The 26207-nt window shown below is 42.3% G+C and overlaps 1 protein-coding gene across 1 annotated transcript in view; it reads left to right on the top strand.

Annotated features, from left to right (window-relative positions):
* Positions 1-26207, top strand: part of STIM2 (stromal interaction molecule 2) — a gene marked incomplete in the record, with an annotated part of 440010 nt that overhangs the window by 194311 nt on the left and 219492 nt on the right.

Below are 26207 nucleotides of genomic sequence, written 5' to 3'. Positions count from 1 at the left end.
GCTTTAGGTATCAATTGTTAAATGCATTGTAGACCGCTGTCATACACTTGTCTATTGACATTCCTTCGAAAGGAATTTTTTTTTAAATTAATTAATTTAGGCCTAAGCTTGGAATCTGTTTTCAGAGATCACAGAACAGAATATTTTTCTTGTTTCTCCCTCCCTTCCATTCTGTGTCCTTTAGCTTGGGTATTGGTTCCTACTAGTAATTCGTATAGATTCGTGGACTCTACATGCCATTGGAAAGAAAACAAAATTTATGCTTACCTGATAAATTGTTTTCTTTCCTGCATGGAGAGTCCACGTCCCGCCCTTGTCTATATAGGACAGCTTTTTTTTTTTTTTTTTTTTTACTTCAGGCACCTCTTTATCCATTTTGTCTTCTTCCCTTTCCGTATTCTCTTGGCCAAATGACTGGAGTTATGGGAAGTGGGAGCGATACTTAAAGCCTTTGCTGGGGTTTTCTTTGTCTCTTGCTGGTGGCCAGGAGTTGAATTCCCACTAGTAATTAGAATGGATTTGTGGACGCTCTATGCCAGGAAAGAAAATAATTTATAAGGTAAGCATACATTTTTATTTATTTTTAGTCTATAAGAAGCCTTAAAGTTTCATTGATCGCTGACCGATAAATGAATCTCACTGACTCATTGATGGACAGTGGTGTGCCTCGCAAGCAACATCTATTTCACAAAAAAAACAACAACCTGTAATAAAATTTAAAATGTCGTCTTTTTAATGTAACTGCATGTTTTTCAGAACTACAATATATACAATATAATACATGTTTCCAGAGGCAATCTGAATTTACCTTTAATTCTGATTTCTCCAACATTGGTGTGTCCGGTCCACGGCGTCATCCTTAATTGTGGGAATATCTCTTCCCCAACAGGAAATGGCAAAGAGTCCCAGCAAAGCTGGCCATATAGTCCCTCCTAGGCTCCGCCCACCCCAGTCATTCTCTTTGCCGTTGCACAGGCAACATCTCCACGGAGATGGTTGAGAGTTTTTTGGTGTTTAAATGTAGTTTTTTATTCTTCTATCAAGTGTTTGTTATTTTAAAATAGTGCTGGTATGTACTATTTACTCTGAAACAGAAAAGGATGAAGATTTCTGTTTGTAAGAGGAAGATGATTTTAGCAGACAGTAACTAAAATCGATTGCTGTTTCCACATAGGACAGTTGAGATGAAGTAACTTCAGTTGGGGGAAACAGTTAGCAGACTTTTCTGCTTAAGGTATGACTAGCCATATTTCTAACAAGACCATGTAATGCTGGAAGGCTGTCATTTCCCCTCATGGGGACCGGTAAGCCATTTTCTTAGTCAAGCAAACAGAATAAAGGGCTTAATATGGGCTATAAAACTGGTAGACACTTTTATGGGCTAAATAGATTGCTTTATTTGGGCATTTTATACATGTTTATGCTGATAATTCACATTTATAAACTTGGGGAATGTTTTGTAACGGCAGGCACTATGTTAGACACCTTTTCCAGTCAGGGAGGGCCTTCCCAGTTGTAGGCTGAGCCTCATTTTCGCGCCATTACTGCGCAGTTGTTTTTGAGAGCAAGACATGCAGATGCATGTGTGAGGATCTGAAAGTAGCTGGAAAAGTTTCTAGAAGGCGTCACTTGGTATCGTATTCCCCTCTGGGCTTGGTTAAGTCACAGCAAAGGCTATAGCTGGGACTGTATAGGGGTTAAATTTGTAAACGGCTCCGGTTCCGTTATTTAAGGGGTTAAAGCTCTGTGTGTGCAATACTCTTAACGCTTTAAGACACTGTGGTGAAATTTTGGTAATTTTTGAACAATTCCTTCATACTTTTTCACATATTCAGTAATAAAGTGTTCTGTTTAAAATTTAAAGAGATAGTAACGGTTTTGTTTTAAAACGTTTTTTTATACTTTATTGACAAGTTTAAGCCTGTTTAACATGTCTGTGCCTTCGGATAAGCTATGTTCTATATGTGTGAAAGCCAATGTGTCTCCCCATTTAAATTTGTGTGATAATTGTGCCATAGCGTCCAAACAAAGTAAGGACAGTACTGCCACAGATAATGAAATTGCCCAAGATGATTCCTCAGATGAGGGGAGTAAACATGATACTACATCATCTCCTACTGTGTCTACACCAGTTTTGCCCACGCAGGAGGCCCCTAGTACATCTAGCGCGCCAATGCTTATTACCATGCAACAATTGACGGCTGTAATGGATAACTCCATAGCAAATATTTTATCGAAAATGCCTACATATCAGAGAGAGCGCGATTGCTCTGTTTTAAACACTGAAGAGCAGGAGGGCGCTGATGATAATTGTTCTGTCATACCCTCACACCAATCTGAAGTGGCCATGAGGGAGGTTTTGTCAGATGGGGAAATTTCAGATTCAGAAAAAATTTCTCAACAAGCTGAACCTGATGTGGTGACATTTAAATTTAAATTAGAACATCCCCGCGCACTGCTTAAAGAGGTGTTATCTACTCTGGATGATTGTGACAACTTGGTCATTCCAGAGAAATTATGTAAGATGGACAAGTTCCTAGAGGTTCCGGTGCACCCCGACGCTTTTCCTATACCCAAGCGGGTGGCGGACATAGTGAATAAGGAGTGAGAAAAGCCCGGCATACCCTTTGTTCCCCCCCCCCCTATATTTAAGAAATTATTTCCTATGGTCGACCCCAGAAAGGACTTATGGCAGACAGTCCCTAAGGTCGAGGGGGCAGTTTCTACTCTAAACAAGCGCACTACTATTCCTATCGAGGATAGTTGTGCTTTCAAAGATCCTATGGATAAAAAATTGGAGGGTTTGCTTAAAAAGATTTTTGTACAGCAAGGTTACCTTCTACAACCCATTTCGTGCATTGTTCCTGTCACTACAGCAGCGTGGTTCTGGTTCGAGGAACTAGAAAAGTCGCTCAGTAGAGAGACTCCATATGAGGAGGTTATGGACAGAGTTCACGCACTTAAGTTGGCTAACTCTTTTATTTTAGATGCCGCTTTGCAATTAGCTAGATTAGCGGCGAAAAATTCAGGGATTGCAATCGTGGCGCGCAGAGCGCTTTGGCTAAAGTCTTGGTCAGCGGATGTGTCATCCAAGACAAAATTGCTTAACATCCCTTTCAAAGGTAAAACTCTATTTGGACCAGAATTGAAAGAGATTATCTCAGACATCACTGGGGGAAAGGGCCACGCCCTTCCACAAGATAGGCCTTTCAAGGCCAAGAATAAGTCTAATTTTCGTTCCTTTCGCAATTTCAGGAACGGACCGGCCTCTAATTCTGCATCCTCTAAGCAAGAGGGTAATGCCTCACAACCCAAACCAGCCTGGAAACCGATGCAAGGCTGGAACAAGGGTAAGCAGGCCAAGAAGCCTGCTGCTGCTAACAAAACAGCATGAAGGAGTAGCCCCCGATCCGGGACCGGATCTAGTAGGGGGCAGACTCTCTCTCTTTGCTCAGGCTTGGGCAAGAGATGTTCAGGATCCCTGGGCACTAGAAATAGTTTCTCAGGGTTATCTTCTGGACTTTAGGGAACTACCCCCAAGGGGAAGGTTCCACATGTCTCACTTATCCTTAAACCAAATAAAGAGACAGGCGTTCTTACATTGTGTAGAAGACCTGTTAAAGATGGGAGTGATACACCCAGTTCCAATAAAGGAACAAGGAATGGGATTTTATTCAAATCTGTTCGTAGTTCCCAAAAAAGAGGGAACTTTCAGACCAATTTTGGATTTGAAGATCCTAAACAAATTTCTCAGGGTACCATCGTTCAAGATGGAAACCATTCGAACGATTCTACCCACTATCCAGGAAGGTCAATTTATGACTACCGTGGATCTAAAGGATGCGTACCTACATATTCCTATCCACAAAGAACATCATCAGTTCCTAAGGTTCGCCTTTCTGGACAAACATTACCAGTTTGTGGCCCTCCCATTCGGGTTAGCCACTGCTCCAAGGATTTTCACAAAGGTACTAGGGTCCCTTCTAGCGGTTCTAAGACCGAGAGGCATTGCAGTAGTACCTTACTTGGACAACATTCTAATACAAGCGTCGTCCCTGTCAAAAGCAAAGGCTCATACAGACATCGTTCTGGCCTTTCTCAGATCACACGGATGGAAGGTGAACATAGAAAAAAGTTCTGTCTCCGTCAACAAGAGTTCCCTTCTTGGGAACAATAATAGATTCCTTAGAAATGAGGATTTTTCTGACAGAGGTCAGAAAGTCAAAACTTCTAAGCACTTGTCAAGTTCTTCATTCTGTTCCACGTCCTTCCATAGCGCAGTGCATGGAAGTAGTAGGGTTGATGGTTGCAGCAATGGACATAGTTCCTTTTGCACAAATTCATCTAAGACCATTACAACTGTGCTTACTCAAACAGTGGAATGGGGACTATACAGACTTGTCTCCAATGATTCAGGTAGATCAGAAGACCAGAGATTCACTCCGTTGGTGGCTGACCCTGGACCATCTATCCCAGGGAATAAGCTTCCACAGACCAGAGTGGGTCATTGTCACGACCGACGCCAGTCTAGTGGGCTGGGGCGCGGTCTGGGAATCCCTGAAAGCTCAGGGACTATGGTCTCGGGAAGAGTCTCTTCTCCCGATAAACATTCTGGAACTAAGAGCGATCTTCAATGCTCTCAGGGCTTGGCCTCAGCTAGCAAAGGCCAGATTCATAAGATTCCAATCAGACAACATGACGACCGTTGCGTATATCAATCATCAGGGGGGAACAAGGAGTTCCCTGGCGATGAAAGAAGTGACCAAAATAATTAAATGGGCGGAGGATCACTCCTGCCACCTATCTGCGATCCACATCCCAGGTGTGGAAAACTGGGAAGCGGATTATCTGAGTCGTCAGACATTCCATCCGGGGGAGTGGGAACTCCACCCGGAGATCTTTGCCCAACTAACTCAATTATGGGGCATTCCGGACATGGATCTGATGGCGTCTCGTCAGAACTTCAAGGTTCCTTGCTACTGGTCCAGATCCAGGGATCCCAAGGCGACTCTAGTAGATGCACTAGTAGCACCTTGGACCTTCAACCTAGCTTATGTATTTCCACCGTTTCCTCTCATTCCCAGGCTGGTAGCCAGGATCAAACAGGAGAGGGCCTCGGTGATCTTGATAGCTCCTGCGTGGCCACGCAGGACTTGGTATGCAGACCTGGTGAATATGTCATCGGTTCCACCATGGAAGCTACCTTTGAGACAGGACCTTCTTGTTCAGGGTCCATTCGAACATCCAAATCTGGTCTCCCTCCAGCTGACGGCTTGGAGATTGAACGCTTGATTCTATCAAAGCGTGGGTTTTCAGATTCTGTGATAGATACTCTGGTTCAGGCCAGAAAACCGGTAACTAGAAAGATTTACCATAAAATATGGAAAAGATATATCTGTTGTTGTGAATCCAAAGGATTCCCATGGAATAAGATAAAAAATCCTAAGATTCTCTCCTTTCTACAAGAAGGTTTGGAGAAAGGATTATCTGCAAGTTCTCTAAAGGGACAGATCTCCGCTTTATCTGTCTTACTACACAAAAGACTGGCAGCTGTGCCAGATGTTCAAGCATTTGTTCAGGCTCTGGTTAGGATCAAGCCTGTTTACAGACCTTTGACTCCTCCCTGGAGTCTAAATCTAGTTTCAGTTCTTCAAGGGGTTCCGTTTGAACCTCTACATTCCATAGATATTAAGTTACTATCTTGTAAAGTTTTGTTTTTGGTTGCTATTTCTTCTGCTAGAAGAGTTTCAGAGTTATCTGCTCTGCAGTGTACTCCGCCCTATCTGGTGTTCCATGCAGATAAGGTAGTTTTGCGTACTAAGCCTGGTTTTCTTCCAAAGGTTGTTTCTAACAAGAATATTAACCAGGAGATAGTTGTACCTTCTTTATGTCCGAATCCAGTTTCAAAGAAGGAACGTTTGTTACACAATTTGGACGTAGTCTGTGCTCTAAAATTCTATTTAGAGGCTACAAAAGATTTCAGACAAACATCTTCCTTGTTTGTTGTTTATTCTGGTAAAAGGAGAGGTCAAAAAGCGACTTCTACCTCTCTTTCCTTTTGGCTTAAAAGCATCATCCGATTGGCTTATGAGACTGCCGGACGGCAGCCTCCTGAAAGAATCACAGCTCACTCCACTAGGGCTGTGGCTTCCACATGGGCCTTCAAGAACAAGGCTTCTGTTGACCAGATATGTAAGGCAGCGACTTGGTCTTCACTGCACACTTTTGGCAAATTTTACAAATTTGATACTTTTGCTTCTTCAGAGGCTATTTTTGGGAGAAAGGTTTTGCAAGCCGTGGTGCCTTCCGTTTAGGTAACCAGATTTGCTCCCTCCCTTCATCCGTGTCCTAAAGCTTTGGTATTGGTTCCCACAAGTAAGGATGACGCCGTGGACCGGACACACCAATGTTGGAGAAAACAGAATTTATGCTTACCTGATAAATTACTTTCTCCAACGGTGTGTCCGGTCCACGGCCCGCCCTGGTTTTTTAATCAGGTCTGATGAATTATTTTCTCTAACTACAGTCACCACGGTACCATATGGTTTCTCCTATATTTTTCCTCCTGTCCCTCGGTCGAATGACTGGGGTGGGCGGAGCCTAGGAGGGACTATATGGCCAGCTTTGCTGGGACTCTTTGCCATTTCCTGTTGGGGAAGAGATATTCCCACAAGTAAGGATGACGCCGTGGACCGGACACACCGTTGGAGAAAGTAATTTATCAGGTAAGCATAAATTCTGTTATTTTGGGATATTAATGTCGGTAAGGACTATCTGTTTCTGTTGACAGAGCCATAACCTTTTTATTTGGTTTTTGTCATCATGTACAACTGTGTACTTGCAGAAAACTGCTTAAGTTTCCCTACCTGTTATACTTGCCTTGTTTTCTGTACCTTTTGCTTAAAGTGATTGTACTTACATTTAATTAATAGTTTCCCACTTAGTTTGCATATTGTTTTTCTCTAAATTAAGTATATTTAAAATGTTTAAAAAAATTAAACCTTTATTGGTATTTCACTCCACTGCTGGCCCCCCTCGCTTGAAGCGTGTCTGTGCGCTGTTTTCTCTGTTACAATGTGATTAAAGGCTTATTTTCAATTATAATGCGCATGCGCAAAATTCTATTTCTGTTTACGTCCAGCCAATCATGATCATGCTGTGGGGGTTAGTGCATGTGCTATTTTTATTCACTATCGGGGGGGGGGCGCTTAGGGAAAGGTGTGTACAGAGAGTGGAACCTCTGTACACATCACGGATAAGCACAAATAAAGTATTATAGGGTAGAGCTTTGGAGCACAACAGAACATGATCTAAATCAAGAAATAAGAGAGTGCAAGTATAACATATAAAAAAACCCCCATAGCATTTCAACTTGTACAAGTATATAAATGTAATTTATGATGTTCACATTACCTAGGCCTAGATTTGGAGTTTGGCGGTAGCCGTGAAAACCAGCGTTAGAGGCTCCTAACGCTGGTTTTAGGCTACCGCCGGTATTTGGAGTCACTCAAAAAAGGGTCTAACGCTCACTTTTCAGCCGCGACTTTTCCATACCGCAGATCCCCCTTACGTCATTTGCGTATCCTATCTTTTCAATGGGATCTTCCTAACTCCGGTATAGAGTCGTGTCTGAAGTGAGCGTTAGAAATCTAACGACAAAACTCCAGCCGCAGAAAAAAGTCAGTAGTTAAGAGCTTTCTGGGCTAACGCCGGTTCATAAAGCTCTTAACTACTGTGCTCTAAAGTACACTAACACCCATAAACTACCTATGTACCCCTAAACCGAGTTCCCCCCACATCGCCGCCACTTGATTACATTTTTTTAACCCCTAATCTGCCGACCGCCACCTACGCTATACTTATGTACCCCTAATCTGCTGCCCCTAACACCGCCGACCCCTGTATTATATTTATTAACCCCTAATCTGCCCCCCACAACGTCGCCTCCACCTGCCTACACTTATTAACCCCTAATCTGCCGACCGGACCGCACCGCTATTATAGTAAAGTTATTAACCCCTAATCCGCCTCACTAACCCTATAATAAATAGTATTAACCCCTAATCTGCCCTCCCTAACATCGCCGACACCTAACTTCAAACATTAACCTCTAATCTGCCGACCGGAGCTCACCGCTATTCTAATAAATGTATTAACCCCTAAAGCTAAGTCTAACCCTAACACTAACACCCCCCTAAGTTAAATATAATTTAAATCTAACAAAATTAATTAACTCTTATTAAATAAATTATTCCTATTTAAAGCTAAATACTTACCTGTAAAATAAATCCTAATATAGCTACAATATAAATTATAATTATATTATAGCTATTTTAGTATTAATATTTATTTTACAGGTAACTTTGTATTTATTTTAACCAGGTACAATAGCTATTAAATAGTTAAGAACTATTTAATAGCTAAAATAGTTAAAATAATTACAAAATTACCTGTAAAATAAATCCTAACCTAAGTTACAATTAAACCTAACACTACACTATCAATAAATTAATTAAATAACATACCTATAATTATCTACAATTAAACCTAACACTACACTATCAATAAATAAATTAAATACAATTCCTACAAATAAATACAATGAAATAAACTAAAGTACAAAAAATAAAAAAGAACTAAGTTACAAAAAATAAAAAAATATTTACAAACATTAGAAATATATTACAACAATTTTAAACTAATTACACCTACTCTAAGCCCCCTTATAAAATAACAAAGCCCCCTAAATAAAAAAATGCCCTACCCTATTCTAAATTACTAAAGTTCAAAGCTCTTTTACCTTACCAGCCCTGAACAGGGCCCTTTGCGGGGCATGCCCCAAGAAGTTCAGCTCTTTTGCCTGTAAAAAAAAACCATACAATACCCCCCCCAACATTACAACCCACATACCCCTAATCTAACCCAAACCCCCCTTAAATAAACCAAACACTAAGCCCCTGAAGATCTCCCTACCTTGAGTCGTCTTCACCCAGCCGAGCCAAATTCTTCATCCAAGCGGAGCAAGAAGAGGTCCTCCATCCAATTGAAGTCTTCATCCAAGCGGGATCTTCTATCGTCACCCATCCGGAGCAGAGCGGCAGCATCCTGAAGACCTCCGACGCGGAACATCCATCCTGGCCGACGACTGAACGACGAATGACGGTTCCTTTAAATGACGTCATCCAAGATGGCGTCCCTCGAATTCCGATTGGCTGATAGGATTCTATCAGCCAATCTGATTGAACTTGATTCTGATTGGCTGATTCCATCAGCCAATCAGAATATTCCTACCTTAATTCCGATTGGCTGATAGAATCCTATCAGCCAATCAGAATTCGAGGGACGCCATCTTGGATGACGTCATTTAAAGGAACCGTCATTCGTCGTTCAGTCGTCGGCCAGGATAGATGTTCCGCGTCGGAGGTCTTCAGGATGCTGCCGCTCTGCTCCGGATGGATGACGATAGAAGATCCCGCTTGGATGAAGACTTCAATTGGATGGAAGACCTCTTCTACCCCGCTTGGATGAAGACTTCTACTGGATGGAGGACCTCTTCTTGCTCCGCTTGGATGAAGAATTTGGCTCGGCTGGGTGAAGACGACTCAAGGTAGGGAGATCTTCAGGGGCTTAGTGTTAGGTTTATTTAAGGGGGGTTTGGGTTAGATTAGGGGTATGTGGGTGGTGGGTTGTAATGTTGGGGGGGGGTATTGTATGTTTTTTTTTACAGGCAAAAGAGCTGAACTTCTTGGGGCATGCCCCGCAAAGGGCCCTGTTCAGGGCTGGTAAGGTAAAAGAGCTTTGAACTTTAGTAATTTAGAATAGGGTAGGGCATTTTTTTATTTTGGGGGGCTTTGTTATTTTATTAGGGGGCTTAGAGTAGGTGTAATTAGTTTAAAATTGTTGTAATATATTTCTAATGTTTGTAAATATTTTTTTATTTTTTGTAACTTAGTTCTTTTTTATTTTTTGTACTTTAGTTAGTTTATTTCATTGTATTTATTTGTAGGAATTGTATTTAATTTATTTATTGATAGTGTAGTGTTAGGTTTAATTGTAACTTAGGTTAGGATTTATTTTACAGGTAATTTTGTAATTATTTTAACTATTTTAGCTATTAAATAGTTCTTAACTATTTAATAGCTATTGTACCTGGTTAAAATAAATACAAAGTTACCTGTAAAATAAATATTAATCCTAAAATAGCTATAATATAATTATAATTTATATTGTAGCTATATTAGGATTTATTTTACAGGTAAGTATTTAGCTTTAAATAGGAATAATTTATTTAATAAGAGTTAATTAATTTTGTTAGATTTAAATTATATTTAATTTAGGGGGGTGTTAGTGTTAGGGTTAGACTTAGCTTTAGGGGTTAATACATTTATTAGAATAGCGGTGAGCTCCAGTCGGCAGATTAGGGGGTTAATGTTTGAAGTTAGGTGTTGGCGATGTTAGGGAGGGCAGATTAGGGGTTAATACTATTTATTATAGGGTTAGTGAGGCGGATTAGGGGTTAATAACTTTATTATAGTAGCGGTGCGGTCCGGTCAGCAGATTAGGGGTTAATAAGTGTAGGGAGGTGGAGGCGACGTTGTGGGGGGCAGATTAGGGGTTAATAAATATAATATAGGGGTCGGCGATGTTAGGGCAGCAGATTAGGGGTACATAGGGATAATGTAAGTAGCGGCGGTTTACGGAGCGGCAGATTAGGGGTTAAAAATAATATACAGGGGTCAGCGATAGCGGGGGCGGCAGAATAGGGGTTAATAAGTGTAAGGTTAGGGGTGTTTAGAGTCGGGGTACATGTTAGAGTGTTAGGTGCAGACGTAGGAAGTGTTCCCCCATAGGAAACAATGGTGCTGCGTTAGGAGCTGAACGCGGCTTTTTTGCAGGTGTTAGGTTTTTTTTCAGCTCAAACAGCCCCATTGTTTCCTATGGGGGAATCGTGCACGAGCACGTTTTTGAGGCTGGCCACGTCCGTAAGCAACTCTGGTATCGAGAGTTGAAGTTGCGTTAAATATGCTCTACGCTCCTTTTTTGGAGCCTAACGCAGCCATTCTGTGGACTCTCAATACCAGAGTTATTTTAAATGTGCGGCCAGAAAAAAGCCAGGGTTAGATACGCGGGTCGTTACCGACAAAACTCTAAATCTAGCCGCTAGTGTTTACCATCACTTTAAGAACATTTTAAGTTTTTTTGCTTAGTTGGCTCTACAAGGGTCAGATGTTAGGTAGTTTGAACAGCTAAATTTGTTACAAATTAATGATTGTACAGTTGCAATTTATTTTATGAAGGTTTTACCTGGTTGACGGCCCTTGTAGTGCTGTGTGTGTCAGGTTCTGCTCAGATTTCTGTTTGTAATATTAAATTTACATCTCTTCTGAGATTAACAACAATATTGCCCTAATCTATTTAGGGCTGAGAGAACCTGTTTGACGAAAGAGTGGAGAAATGGCTTGGAGACTGCTTCAATGATTTTTACCAGGATTAGCTACTCTGGCCAAGATCAGGTCACAGTGTACTTTTGTGACTTTTTGTTTAAAGATGTAATTACTTTGTCTAAACCAGTAGACTTTGTGGCTTGTCTCTCACAACCAGGGTAATTAAAGTACTTCAGACTTTTGCATCGATATGAGTTAATTTTCTGGAAAATGTTCACCAGTATTTATGCTAGATCCAAAGGCAGGTATTGTACATTGGTGCTGAGTTTGATGGCAGCCACTTAGGACATAGTTGCATTTACACAGATCCACATGAAAATGTTGCTATCGAGCCTTCTGTATTTAACAGGATTTTATTTTCCATCTAAAGGGGAGGAGAGTCCATGGCTTCATTCATTACTTTTGGGAAATAGGAACCTGGCCATCAGGAGGAGGCAAACACACCCTAGCCAAAGTCTTAAATACCTCCCCCACTCCCCTCATTCCCCAGTCATTCTTTGCCTTCCATCACAGGAGAAGTGCCAAAGATTCGGAGTAGTCTCTTATGGAGGGTAGTAAAGCCTGGATGAAAGTTAGTCCGGAGATGTAGGGAGAGTCTTTCTGCGAAACCATCCCACCTCATATTAACAGCTCCACAAGCAAACAGCGTTAACAAGTTTTGCGGCCTGCTTTCTGCACTCAAGTCCATGTCAGGAGCAATGCTTCTACCTCTCACACTTGAAGGGCCGTGTTCCTGTTCCATGGCATTGATTCTGGTAAGATTGTGTCATTTTTTATACATAATGATTACACAGAAGACAGGGTCACAGTGTAGCGCCTTTTTATCTTATGGAATCAAGGGTTAATATTCCTAGTGTGGGGATTATTGAACGTGGGGGGGGGGGTTATACATAATAATGTTTAGTGTGTTGTTGTTGCGTTATGTGAGTTGGGCTCTGGCAATGGTGGAACTTCAGACTGACAACCGGGAGTATTTGCGCGGCTGATTTTGGCATGTTTTCTACTTATGCAGGGGCGGTCCTGCGAGGCATCCCAGGTGACCGGGTGTGAGTTTCACTTCCTCTGGATCAACGGCATAGGAGACTAAGTGGTTTTTGTAGTCCGGGTCATAGGAGGTGGTGAGTGCCCCAGCCATTGGAGTATAAAGGTGCCTGTTTTTTAAACTAGTCTAGTCCATAATAAAAGCGCAAGCTATGGAGGACTGACGCGTTAGTGGGTACTCCTTCTTTTTTAACAAAATCTCATTCCTGTGTGTATTGTGAGGAGGCTCTTTTAGATCAGCCTGCTCAACTGTGTTCCACATTCCTTGATAAAGTTGCGACATCTAAAACTTAAGGGATGTCTAGTACTACTGAGCCGTCCATCTCTGAGGGCTCCCCGTCCCTTGAGGTGCGTTCCCTGCTTTCATCTCCGAGTGCACTTGCAGCGCCCCATGGTCCAACCATTACTCCCACGGTAGAGATTCATTGGCCATCAGATTTTGCGGATCAACTGCAAACGGCGGTATCGAAAGTGATCCATGCCTTACCACGTTCTGCTAAGCACAAGCATAGGGCATATCATGGCGGCCCGGCCCAGGGGGTTGTCTACGCCTATAGAAATATGAGGCATTATATGATGACGAGGCCCACTCTGACTTTTCGAAGGAGGCTCCTTCTGGGTCGGAGTCCGTGTCATCTCATCCTCCGGCTGCGGAGGAGCCTGACTTTAGGTTTAGGATGGAGAATTTACGCTTTTTCCTGAAGCAAGTGCTTGCCTACTCTGGAGGTTCCGGAACCGAAGCTTCGGGTGCAAACTTCGATTTCTAAGCTTGATAGGTTATACGAGGACAGGGTGGTGCCTCAGACCTTCCCAGTTCTGGTAAAGATGGCTAATATTATTAAGAATAAATGGGAGCGATTAGGTTCTTCCTTTTCCCCTTCTTCTTCCTTTAAGAAACTGTTCCCCATTCCGGACTCTCAGCTCGAGCTGTGGGGGACTGTCCCTAAGGTGAATAGTACCATCTCTATGCTCGTAAAGTGGACGACTATTCCTCTTGAGGATAGTTCGTTGTTTAAAGAGCCCATGGATAAAAAGTTGGAAAACTTGTTAAGGAAAATGTTTCAACATACAGGGTTTGTTTTTCAAAATGGCAGCGGCTGTAGCCGAGGTTTCCGGAGCTGCAACATATTGGTGTGAATCCATGTGTGATATGGTTGAGAGGGAGACTTCCATCAACGAGATAAAGGATAAGATTAAGGCCTTGAAGGTCGACAATTCTTTCATTTTGACGCCAATATGCATATTATTCGCCTGAACGCAAAGGTTTCAGGATTTTCCGTGTTAGCTTGAAGGGCTCTGTAACTAAAGTCTTGATCTGGGGACATGACCTCTAAGTCGAGGCTGTTGTCCCTGCCTTTTCAAGGAAAGATTCTGTTCCGTCCAGGATTGGATTCGATCATATCCACAGTTACGGGAGGCAAGGGAGCTTTCCTACCGCAGGATAAGAAGGCTAAGCCTAAGGGATCTACTTTTCGGCCTTTTCGCACGGACAAGGTCCAGCGCCAGCAGCCCGTTGTGAAAGCGGATCAGTCCAAGGGAACTTAGAAACCTGCTCAGTCTTGGAACAAGTCCAAGCAGAACAAGAAGTCTGCCGAGACTAAATCGTCATGAAGGGGCGCCCCCGACCGGTCTCTGGACCAAGTAGGGGGCAGATTGTCTCTCTTCTCCGAAGCCTGGTTGCATGAAGTTCAGGACCCTTGGGTTCTGGAGGTTTTCCCCCAGGGTTACAGGATAGGGTTCAGGTCCCATCCGCTCAGGGGCAGATTCCTCCTGTCAAACCTGTCTTCAAGACCGGAAAAGAGAGAGGCCTTCCTAGATTGTTTGAGGGATCTCTCCTCTCTAGGTGTTAATGTACCAGTACCCCAAGCAGAAAGGGGTTTAGGATACTATTCAAAGTGTTAAAACAAGTTTCTGGCTTTTCCATCGTTCAAAATGGAAACGATCAGATCTATTCTGCCCCTAGTTCAAGAGGGACAGTTCAAGAGGGACAGTTCATGACGACAATAGACTTGAAGGATGCTTACCTTCATGTTACAATTCACAGGGACCACTTCAAGTTCCTAAGATTTGCGCTTCTGGACCAACACTTCCAGTTTGTTGCCCTTCCCTTCGGCCTGGCGACGGCCCCTAGAGTCTTCACAAAGGTTCTGGGGGCACTTCTTGCAGTGGCCAGATCCAGGGGCATTGCTGTGGCGCCATATTTGGACGACATCCTTGTCCAGGCGCCGTCGTTCAGTCTTGCAGAGGATCATTTGAGGGCTCTTCTTTTACTACTTCAATCTCACGGTTGGAAGATCAACTCAGGAAAGAGTTCCCTGATTTCCAGCAACAGGGTGGAGTTCCTGGGCATGATAATACACACCTTTACAAAGTTTTACAAATTTAAAGTTTTTGCTTCTGCGGAAGCTGTTTTTGCGAAAGAGGTTTTACAGGCTGTGGTGTCCTAAGATTAGGGTCCGCCTTTTACCCTCACGGTTTCATTCAGTGTTCTTTAAAGCTTGGGTATATGTTTCCCAAAAGTAATGAATGAAGCCGTGGACTCTCCTTCCCTTTAGATGGAAAACATAAATTATGCTTACCTGATGATAATTTAATTTCCATCGTGGGGAGGAGAGTCCACGGCTCCCGCCCGTAACTCTGGTGGGCGGACCTAAATGTATTTTCTGGCACCATTTATACCCTGGTGTTTCTCCTACTGTTCTTTGTTCCCTCAGCAGAATGACTGGAGGATGAGGGGAGTGGGGGAGGTATTTAAGCCTTTGACTGGGGTGTCTTTGCTTCCTCCTGGTTTGCCAGGTTCTTATTTCCCAAAAGAAATGAATGAAGCCGTGGACTCTCCTCTCCACGATGGAAATGAAATTATCAGGTAAGCATAATTTGTTTTTCTCAATTAGTGAAGTTTTTTGTTTGCTTGTGTTTTACAAGGTACAAGTACTTATAGGGAATGCATTTTCTGCATCCAAACTGTAAAGTGGTTTTCAGGAATTGTTTTTTTTATTTTATAGTTTTTAAAAAAAAATAATTATCAGTTTTAGATCAGCTCAAGTAAACTTTCCTTTTCATAAACAATTTAGACTGGGAACCGCTTCTGTATCATCATTTTTGTTTTCACTCAGTGATAGTCTGGTATATATTAACTGCCAGGGGTTGTTGATGGTAGGCATGTGATGCTTAAGACTGCAGTTATACTCAGGTGTGCAGAAATCCACTTGAAGGAATTTTTGGGAATTCATATTCCAGTACATTTGAACGCCCTGGCAGAGTTAATAATGCATAATAATAAGATGAATCCCTGGTGAATGGCCTTTTCATGGAAGTAATGGATACTGCACAAATTAAGTTTTAAAAAAAAATAAATGAAAGGTAAAATCCAATTGATGAGTAATACATATTGCAATGGTTTCTATTATGTATAAGCAATGGCATGGTGCTTTTCTCTTGTTAAGTGTATCCAGTCCACGGATCATCCGTTACTTATGGAATATTCTCCTTCCCAACAGGAAGTTGCAAGAGTCCACCCACAGCAAAGCTGCTATATAGCTCCTCCCCTAACTGCCATATACAGTCATTCTCTTGCAAGCCTCAACATAGATAGGAGGTCGTGAGAGTCTGTGGTTTTTTTATACTTAGTTTATTCTTCAATCAAAAGTTTTTTATTTTTAAATGGCACCGGAGTGTGCTGTTTATCTCAGGCAGTATTTGGAAGAAGAATCTGCCTGCGTTTTTTCTATGATCTTAGCAGACGTAACTAAGATCCATTTGCTGTTCTCACACATTCTGAGGAGTGAGGTACTTCAGAGGGGGAATGACGTGCAGGTTTTCCTGCAGATAAGGTATGTGCAGTAAAATATTTTTCTAGGAATGGAATTGACTAAGAAAATACTGCTGATACCGAAGTAATGTAAGTAAAGCCTTAAATGCAGCGATAGCGACTGGTATCAGGCTTATTAATAGAGATACATACTTTTATAAAAATGTGTTTTAAAACGTTTGCTGGCATGTTTAATCGTTTTTTAACGTACATTGGTGATAACACTGTAATGTTGGTATAGCCTTAAATGCAGTAAAAGCGACTGATATCAGGCTTATTAATAGAGATACATACTCTTGTAAAAATGTGTTTTAAAACGTTTGCTGGCATGTTTAATCGTTTTTTAACATAAGTTTTTTCCACATGGCTGGCTTAAATTTTGCATAGAAACAGTTAACTGAAGCTTCCCACTGTTGTAATATGAGTGGGAGGGGCCTAATTTAGCGCTTTTTTTGCGCAGTTAAAATTACAAAATGAGGGCAGGACCTGGTATGCAGATCTGGTGGACATGTCATCCTTTCCATCACGGTCTCTGCTTCTGAGACAGGTCCCTCTACCTCAGGGTCCTTTCAACCATCTAAATAGAATCAATCTGAGATGGACTGCCTGGAGACTGAACGCTTGATGTTATCAAAGCATGGCTTCTCCGAGTCAGTCATTGATACCTTAATACAGACATGAAAGCCTGTCTCTAGGAAAATTGAACATAGATATGGTGTAAATATCTGATTTTTATGAATCCAAGGGTTACTCATGGAGTAAAGTCTGGATTCCCAGGATATTATCTTTTCTCCAAGATGTTTTTGAGAAAAGGGTTGTCAGCTAATTCCTTAAAAGGGACAGATTTTTACTCTATTTTTTTGCACAAGCGTCTGGCAGGTTTTCTAGACGTTCAGGCATTTGGTCAGGCTTTGGTTAGATCCAAGCCTGTGTTTAAAACTGTTGCTCCGCCATGGAGCTTAAACCTGGTTCTTAAGGTCCTTCAAGAAGTTCCGTTTGAACCTTTTTTGTTCCATAGATATCAATCTTTATCTTGGAAAGTTCTTTTTGGGTAGCTATTTCCTCGACTCGCAGAGTTTCCAAGTTACCTGTGTTACAATGTGATTCTCCTTATCTGGTCCTTCGTACGGATAAGGTAGTCCTGCGTACCAACCTGGTTTTTTTTCCTAAGGTGGTATCTAACAAGAACATCACTCAAGAGATAGTTGTTCCATGCTTGTATCCTAATCCTTCCTCAAAGAAGGAACGTCTATTACACAATATTGGACGTGGTTTGTGCTTTAAAGTTTTACTTACAAGCTACTACAGTTTTTATCAAACGTTCACCTTGTTTGTTGTCTATTCTGGACAGAGGAGAGGTCAAAAGACTTCAGCAGCCTCTCTGTCTTTTTGGTTAAAAAGCATAATTCATTTAGCTTATGAGACTGCTGGACAGCAGCCTCCTGAAGGGATTACAGCTCATTCTACTAGAGCTGTGGTTTTCACTTGGGCCTTTTTTAAATGTGGCTTCTGTTGAACAGATTTACAAGACGGAGTCTTGGTCTGCGCTTCATACTTTTTCAAATTTAACAAATTTGATACCTTGCTTCTTCGGAGGCTATTTTTGGGAGAAAGGGTTTTTTACAGGCAGTGGTAACTTCCGTTTAAGTACCTGCCTTGTCCCTCCCATCATCCGTGTACTTTAGCTTTGGTATTGGTATTCCATAAGTAATGGATGATCCGTGGACTGGATACACTTAACAAGAGAAAACATAATTTATGCTTACCTGATAAATTTATTTCTCTTGTAGTGTATCCAGTCCACGGCCCGCCCTGTCGCTTTAAGGCAGGTAATTTTTTTATATGGTTTCCTTTCTCTGCATGTTTTCGGTCGAATGACTGAATATGGCAGTTAGGGGAGGAGCTATATAGCAGCTTTGCTGTGGGTGGACTCTTGCAACTTCCTGTTGGGAAGGAGAATATTCCATAAGTAATGGATGATCCGTGGACTGGATACACTACAAGAGAAATAAATTTATCAGGTAAGCATAAATTATGTTTCTCCAACATAGGTGTGTCCGGTCCACGGCGTCATCCTTACTTGTGGGATATTCTCTTCCCCAACAGGAAATGGCAAAGAGCCCAGCAAAGCTGGTCACATGATCCCTCCTAGGCTCCGCCTACCCCAGTCATTCTCTTTGCCGTTGTACAGGCAACATCTCCACGGAGATGGCTTAGAGTTTTTTAGTGTTTAACTGTAGTTTTTATTATTCAATCAAGAGTTTGTTATTTTGAAATAGTGCTGGTATGTACTATTTACTCAGAAACAGAAAAGAGATGAAGATTTCTGTTTGTATGAGGAAAATGATTTTAGCAACCGTCACTAAAATCCATGGCTGTTCCACACAGGACTGTTGAGAGCAATTAACTTCAGTTGGGGGAACAGTGAGCAGTCTCTTGCTGCTTGAGGTATGACACATTCTAACAAGACGATGTAATGCTGGAAGCTGTCATTTTCCCTATGGGATCCGGTAAGCCATGTTTATTACGATCGTAAATAAGGGCTTCACAAGGGCTTATTAAGACTGTAGACTTTTTCTGGGCTAAATCGATTCATTATTAACACATATTTAGCCTTGAGGAATCATTTTATTTGGGTATTTTGATATAATAATATCGGCAGGCACTGTTTTAGACACCTTATTCTTTAGGGGCTTTCCCAAAGCATAGGCAGAGCCTCATTTTCGCGCCGGTGTTGCGCACTTGTTTTTGAGAGGCATGGCATGCAGTCGCATGTGAGAGGAGCTCTGATACTTAGAAAAGACTTTCTGAAGGCGTCATTTGGTATCGTATTCCCCTTTGGGCTTGGTTGGGTCTCAGCAAAGCAGATACCAGGGACTGTAAAGGGGTTAAAGTTCAAAACGGCTCCGGTTCCGTTATTTTAAGGGTTAAAGCTTCCAAATTTGGTGTGCAATACTTTTAAGGCTTTAAGACACTGTGGTGAAAATTTGGTGAATTTTGAACAATTCCTTCATGTTTTTTCGCAATTGCAGTAATAAAGTGTGTTCAGTTTAAAATTTAAAGTGACAGTAACGGTTTTATTTTAAAACGTTTTTTGTACTTTGTTATCAAGTTTATGCCTGTTTAACATGTCTGAACTACCAGATAGACTGTGTTCTGAATGTGGGGAAGCCAGAATTCCTATTCATTTAAATAAATGTGATTTATGTGACAATGACAATGATGCCCAAGATGATTCCTCAAGTGAGGGGAGTAAGCATGGTACTGCATCATTCCCTCCTTCGTCTACACGAGTCTTGCCCACTCAGGAGGCCCCTAGTACATCTAGCGCGCCAATTCTCCTTACTATGCAACAATTAACGGCTGTAATGGATAATTCTGTCAAAAACATTTTAGCCAAAATGAACACTTATCAGCGTAAGCGCGACTGCTCTGTTTTAGATACTGAAGAGCATGACGACGCTGATAATAATGTTTCTGAAGGGCCCCTAACCCAGTCTGATGGGGCCAGGGAGGTTTTGTCTGAGGGAGAAATTACTGATTCAGGGAACATTTCTCAACATGCTGAACCTGATGTGATTACATTTAAATTTAAGTTGGAACATCTCCGCATTCTGCTTAAGGAGGTATTATCCACTCTGGATGATTGTGACAAGTTGGTCATCCCAGAGAAACTATGTAAAATGGACAAGTTCCTAGAGGTGCCGGGGCTCCCAGAAGCTTTTCCTATACCCAAGCGGGTGGCGGACATTGTTCATAAAGAATGGGAAAGGCCCGGTATTCCTTTCGTCCCTCCCCCCATATTTAAAAAATTGTTTCCTATGGTCGACCCCAGAAAGGACTTATGGCAGACAGTCCCCAAGGTCGAGGGAGCGGTTTCCACTTTAAACAAACGCACCACTATACCCATAGAGGATAGTTGTGCTTTCAAAGATCCTATGGATAAAAAATTAGAAGGTTTGCTTAAAAAGATGTTTGTTCAGCAGGGTTACCTTCTACAACCAATTTCATGCGTTGTCCCTGTCGCTACAGCCGCATGTTTCTGGTTCGATGAGCTGATAAAGGCGGTCGATAGTGATTCTCCTCCTTATGAGGAGATTATGGACAGAATCAATGCTCTCAAATTGGCTAATTCTTTTACCCTAGACGCCACTTTGCAATTGGCTAGGTTAGCGGCTAAGAATTCTGGGTTTGCTATTGTGGCGCGCAGAGCGCTTTGGTTGAAATCTTGGTCGGCTGATGCGTCTTCCAAGAACAAGCTACTTAACATTCCTTTCAAGGGGAAAACGCTGTTTGGCCCTGACTTGAAAGAGATTATCTCTGATATCACTGGGGGTAAGGGCCACGCCCTTCCTCAGGATCGGCCTTTCAAGGCAAAAAATAAACCTAATTTTCGTCCCTTTCGTAGAAACGGACCAGCCCAAAGTGCTACGTCCTCTAAGCAAGAGGGTAATACTTCTCAAGCCAAGCCAGCTTGGAGACCAATGCAAGGCTGGAACAAGGGAAAGCAGGCCAAGAAACCTGCCACTGCTACCAAGACAGCATGAAATGTTGGCCCCCGATCCGGGACCGGATCTGGTGGGGGGCAGACTCTCTCTCTTCGCTCAGGCTTGGGCAAGAGATGTTCTGGATCCTTGGGCGCTAGAAATAGTCTCCCAAGGTTATCTTCTGGAATTCAAGGGACTTCCCCCAAGGGGGAGGTTCCACAGGTCTCAATTGTCTTCAAACCACATAAAAAGACAGGCATTCTTACATTGTGTAGAAGACCTGTTAAAAATGGGAGTGATTCATCCTGTTCCATTAAGAGAACAAGGGATGGGGTTCTACTCCAATCTGTTCATAGTTCCCAAAAAAGAGGGAACGTTCAGACCAATCTTAGATCTCAAGATCTTAAACAAGTTTCTCAGGGTTCCATCGTTCAAGATGGAAACCATTCGAACTATTCTTCCTTCCATCCAGGAAGGTCAATTCATGACCACGGTGGATTTAAAGGATGCGTATCTACATATTCCTATCCACAAGGAACATCATCGGTTCCTAAGGTTCGCATTCCTGGACAAGCATTACCAGTTCGTGGCGCTTCCTTTCGGATTAGCCACTGCTCCAAGGATTTTCACAAAGGTACTAGGGTCCCTTCTAGCTGTGCTAAGACCAAGGGGCATTGCTGTAGTACCTTATTTGGACGACATTCTGATTCAAGCGTCGTCCCTTCCTCAAGCAAAGGCTCACACGGACATAGTCCTGGCCTTTCTCAGATCTCACGGATGGAAAGTGAACGCGGAAAAGAGTTCTCTATCTCCGTCAACAAGGGTTCCCTTCTTGGGAACAATAATAGACTCCTTAGAAATGAGGATATTTCTGACAGAGGCCAGAAAAACAAAGCTTCTAGACTCTTGTCGGATACTTCATTCCGTTCCTCTTCCTTCCATAGCTCAGTGCATGGAAGTGATCGGGTTGATGGTAGCGGCAATGGACATAGTTCCTTTTGCGCGCATTCATCTAAGACCATTACAACTGTGCATGCTCAGTCAGTGGAATGGGGATTATACAGACTTGTCTCCGAAGATACAAGTAAATCAGAGGACCAGAGACTCACTCCGTTGGTGGCTGTCCCTGGACAACCTGTCACAAGGGATGACATTCCGCAGACCAGAGTGGGTCATTGTCACGACCGACGCCAGTCTGATGGGCTGGGGCGCGGTCTGGGGATCCCTGAAAGCTCAGGGTCTTTGGTCTCGGGAAGAATCTCTTCTACCGATAAATATTCTGGAACTGAGAGCGATATTCAATGCTCTCAAGGCTTGGCCTCAGCTAGCGAGGGCCAAGTTCATACGGTTTCAATCAGACAACATGACAACTGTTGCGTACATCAACCATCAGGGGGGAACAAGGAGTTCCCTAGCGATGGAAGAAGTGACCAAAATCATTCTATGGGCGGAGTCTCACTCCTGCCACCTGTCCGCTATCCACATCCCAGGAGTGGAAAATTGGGAAGCGGATTTTCTGAGTCGTCAGACATTGCATCCGGGGGAGTGGGAACTCCATCCGGAAATCTTTGCCCAAGTCACTCAGCTGTGGGGCATTCCAGACATGGATCTGATGGCCTCTCGTCAGAACTTCAAAGTTCCTTGCTACGGGTCCAGATCCAGGGATCCCAAGGCGGCTCTAGTGGATGCACTAGTAGCACCTTGGACCTTCAAACTAGCTTATGTGTTCCCGCCGTTTCCTCTCATCCCCAGGCTGGTAGCCAGGATCAATCAGGAGAGGGCGTCGGTGATCTTGATAGCTCCTGCGTGGCCACGCAGGACTTGGTATGCAGATCTGGTGAATATGTCATCGGCTCCACCTTGGAAGCTACCTTTGAGACGAGACCACCTTGTTCAGGGTCCGTTCGAACATCCGAACCTGGTTTCACTCCAGCTGACTGCTTGGAGATTGAACGCTTGATCTTATCGAAGCGAGGGTTCTCAGATTCTGTTATCGATACTCTTGTTCAGGCCAGAAAGCCTGTAACTAGAAAGATTTACCACAAAATTTGGAAAAAATATATCTGTTGGTGTGAATCTAAAGGATTCCCTTGGGACAAGGTTAAGATTCCTAAGATTCTATCCTTCCTTCAAGAAGGATTGGAAAAAGGATTATCTGCAAGTTCCCTGAAGGGACAGATTTCTTCCTTGTCTGTGTTACTTCACAAAAAGCTGGCAGCTGTGCCAGATGTTCAAGCCTTTGTTCAGGCTCTGGTTAGAATTAAGCCTGTTTACAAACCTTTGACTCCTCCTTGGAGTCTCAATTTAGTTCTTTCAGTTCTTCAGGGGGTTCCGTTTGAACCCTTACATTCCGTTGATATTAAGTTATTATCTTGGAAAGTTTTGTTTTTAGTTGCAATTTCTTCTGCTAGAAGAGTTTCAGAATTATCTGCTCTGCAGTGTTCTCCTCCTTATCTGGTGTTCCATGCAGATAAGGTGGTTTTACGTACTAAACCTGGTTTTCTTCCAAAAGTTGTTTCTAACAAAAACATTAACCAGGAGATTATCGTACCTTCTCTGTGTCCGAAACCAGTTTCAAAGAAGGAACGTTTGTTGCACAATTTGGATGTTGTTCGCGCTCTAAAATTCTATTTAGAAGCTACAAAGGATTTTAGACAAACATCTTCCTTGTTTGTTGTTTATTCCGGTAAAAGGAGAGGTCAAAAAGCAACTTCTACCTCTCTCTCTTTTTGGATTAAAAGCATCATCAGATTGGCTTACGAGACTGCCGGACGGCAGCCTCCCGAAAGAATCACAGCTCATTCCACTAGGGCTGTGGCTTCCACATGGGCCTTCAAGAACGAGGCTTCTGTTGATCAGATATGTAGGGCAGCGACTTGGTCTTCACTGCACACTTTTACCAAATTTTACAAGTTTGATACTTTTGCTTCTTCTGAGGCTATTTTTGGGAGAAAGGTTTTGCAAACCGTGGTGCCTTCCATTTAGGTGACCTGATTTGTTCCCTCCCTTCATCCGTGTCCTAAAGCTTTGGTATTGGTTCCCACAAGTAAGGATGACGCCGTGGACCGGACACACCAATGTTGGAGAAAACAGAATTTATGTTTACCTGATAAATTACTTTCTCCAACGGTGTGTCCGGTCCACGGCCCGCCCTGGTTTTTTTAATCAGGTCTGATAATTTATTTTCTTTAACTACAGTCACCACGGTACCATATGGTTTCTCCTATGCAAATATTCCTCCTTAACGTCGGTCGAATGACTGGGGTAGGCGGAGCCTAGGAGGGATCATGTGACCAGCTTTGCTGGGCTCTTTGCCATTTCCTGTTGGGGAAGAGAATATCCCACAAGTAAGGATGACGCCGTGGACCGGACACACCGTTGGAGAAAGTAATTTATCAGGTAAACATAAATTCTGTTTTTTTTATTACCTCAATGAAACAGACTATTTAACATTTCTTTAAAAGGTTGGATATATAAAAACTGCTGTAGTGATCAAGGCATTTACTGTTTAGCATGGTAAGGTAAATTTCAGAATTTGTGGTATGATGAATGTGCAGTTGAATTAAGCACAAGAAAACAAATACAATAGAAAACCTGAAAATAGAAATAAGTAATATATAGAGCAGGGCTCGACAAACCCAGGAGCTTGGGAGCCACTGGCTCCTATAAATTTACCCCTGGCTCCTAACTTTTTGGGTTATTTTCCATATATCTATATACAAATCCAACTGTCTAGCTCCTAAAAAATATGCCTGGCTCCTAAATATTCTTCCTAGCTCTTAATTTTTAAACAGATTTGTCAAGCACCTCTATATTATAGAGGAAGATTTATCTAACAGTGAATGGTCAGTGCACTGTAGTCTTGCTCATTTGAACCTGCAACCATGATTTAAGAAACATTGGTCTAGACTGCTGCCCCCTTAATTCTCTACTATCTCAGAGGTGACCAATTAAAATCACCCCTGAATGATCAAACCAGGATGACTGACAAGCCATGCTGTCATGCAACTGACTGCAGGGGGCGACCTTGCACGAGTTATTGCCTGCTACTTGTGATCCCAGGAGGAAAGATTCCCTGCATGCAAACAATGTCCTTGCAGAGAATGATACATCTGCCCCATTACAAGTTGTATCTATGCAGAAGTGATATTTTTATTGGAATTTCATTTAGGGTTGAATGTCCCATTTAGTCCTTTAAATGCAATCATATTAAAAAATCGTTAACTTTTTCAGAAACATAGATTTCCCACTGAAATTATTTACATACCGCGTATGCCGTCATGACATAAATGGTTGTAAAAGCTTCTCTGAGATCCCCTTTGTTCAGAAGTAGCAGATTTTTTTTTTTTAATAAATATTTTTTACTGTAGTTTAGCAACCCCTTCTCCCCCTCCCTCTCTTCTAATAATTCATTTTCTGTTCCGTTGGGAACAAGCGCCCGGCCCACCTTGTTCATTCCCTACCACACCACCTACTGCATCAGTGCAAGCTGATACAGATAGTGACAAAGAGTGCCACTGTCTGTATTGGCGATCTGCCTTCATATCGTGAAAGGAAGAATGATCAGTTCTTCCTTACCGTATGAAGGCAGTTGCCTTCTGCCTCTGGCTGCAGACTTTGCTGTCGAACCTGACACCGTGGATGGCATCATGAGCCAGAAGGTTGGACGTATGTACTACGCCAACAGGGTACGCTAGGCAAAATTACTTTGTGATGTAGTACCTACGCCCAAATTACTTAAGGGGTTAAAATGATATCAAACAGTGCTCCTTGTGTAAAAACAAATATGTTAATTCAAAGTAAACATAAAAAGCAACAGATTGTGTAAAAAAAAGAAAAGAAAACCCAGCAAACAACTTACTTGTCTGTGTCACTGTATTTATTGGTGACCTGGAAATGGAGCACTGATCGTGCTCCCTTACCATATGAAGGCCTTCTGCTCTCAGCTGCAACATGCCCTGGTGTGCTTTTTAAAGAACTGTGACGTGGTACCTAGGTCCATATGGCGCAAGGAGTTAATAAATGCTTATCTATCACATGTTTCATCAATTTAACTCTCTTAATAATTTTCAGTAATTTCTAAGCTTGGGTCTATGACGGCCAGGATGTCCATTTTAAGTGTGTCGAGTAAGAGTAGGGTGTTAAAAGATAAATCTTTTTTTTTTCTTGGCTCATGCTTGTAGTGCTGACTGACAAAGTATGACCCATTTTGTAAGCTGTTAGACATTAACCCAAAGTTTGAAACCCCACCATTTCAGGTGAGTACAAGACGGCTCCCTTTCCTGCTACATACCAATTTTTTGTTTTGTCCTTTGGACAGGATGGGCATGCTCTGAGTTATTCTCTTGTTTCATAAAGCACTTTGGCCATCAGAATGCATTTATTCATTATATCAGGGGTTGAAAAATCTGTTTATAATTTAGG

This window comes from Bombina bombina, chromosome 2 (genome assembly GCF_027579735.1).
Source record: "Bombina bombina isolate aBomBom1 chromosome 2, aBomBom1.pri, whole genome shotgun sequence".
Taxonomy (NCBI): domain Eukaryota; kingdom Metazoa; phylum Chordata; class Amphibia; order Anura; family Bombinatoridae; genus Bombina; species Bombina bombina.
This window is presented reverse-complemented; position numbering and strand designations above follow the sequence as displayed.